General features: G+C 34.8%; 1 non-coding gene across 1 annotated transcript; it reads left to right on the top strand.

The window, feature by feature from the left end:
* The first annotated feature begins 371 nt into the window (after positions 1-371).
* LOC112439391 (U6 spliceosomal RNA) lies at positions 372-474 on the top strand. Its single transcript, XR_003027687.1, has one exon. It is a non-coding gene; the product is annotated as a U6 spliceosomal RNA (small nuclear RNA).
* The last annotated feature ends 556 nt before the right edge of the window (positions 475-1,030 follow it).

Below are 1,030 nucleotides of genomic sequence, written 5' to 3'. Positions count from 1 at the left end.
GATTGGGAAATAGTTGTACTCAAATAAAAGATGAAAATAAAAGGTTAGCAAGCACCTTGCGCAAAAATAGTGGGTACAGTTCAGTCCCCTTTGAATGTGTCACTGATACTCTCAGGTGAGCCTCGGCACAAAATAATTGAGAACTAATGAACAACCACGAATTAAGCTCGCCAAATGAAATTTATACAGTGAAATTCTATGAAGCTGCTTTAATACACAAATACATTAATTAACACATTAAATATTCAACAAATATTTATTGTCTACACGGTTAAGACAGGCAATTGTAAATGAATTAACATTTTCCCTCTCCTCACAAGGTTCTTAATTTAGTAAGGATATTAGCAAGTCAAAACATTTTTACAGAACAATCACTTTGGCAGTATGTATACTAAAGTCAGAACATTACAGAGAAGATTTGCATGGCCTCTGAGCAAGGATGACATGGAAATTCAGGAAGTATTCTCACTTTCCGAAACTTGGCTTTCAAGAGAAACATTACTATAGAAGATAATATTAAAATGGCTGTGAATATATATGTACAAACACACATATATGGATAGATAATACAAGATGCAATCTTATGCTATGCACAAGAAAACTGTTTTCATATAAATATTAAATTAAAGGTAAAATGTTGAAAATACATTTACTATCCACACCCTAATCTAAAATAAAAAGAAAGGGGTCTTTAAAATTGGAAGAAAGAGGTGGAAGAGTCAGTCAAACTGATTCAATGTAAGAAGAAGTACCTGTTACTGTTGGCTTTGATGATGGAGGTAGAGAGCCATGAACCAGGAAATATGGGCAGCCTCTAGGAGAGGGGAAAATTGAGGAACTTTGTTACTATAGGTGGTTTGAAATAACGTATTTATTAGCTTACAGTTCTGTAGGTTACAGGTCTAATACAGATTTCACTTGGCTAAAATCAAGGTGTGGGCAGGGCTGCATTCCTTTCAGGAGGCATTAATGCCCTGCCAAGACCTTCATTTTAGCCAAGTGAAATTTGTATTGGACTTGTAACCTATAG

Source organism: Pan paniscus, chromosome 2, assembly GCF_029289425.2.
Source record: "Pan paniscus chromosome 2, NHGRI_mPanPan1-v2.0_pri, whole genome shotgun sequence".
Taxonomy (NCBI): domain Eukaryota; kingdom Metazoa; phylum Chordata; class Mammalia; order Primates; family Hominidae; genus Pan; species Pan paniscus.
This window is presented reverse-complemented; position numbering and strand designations above follow the sequence as displayed.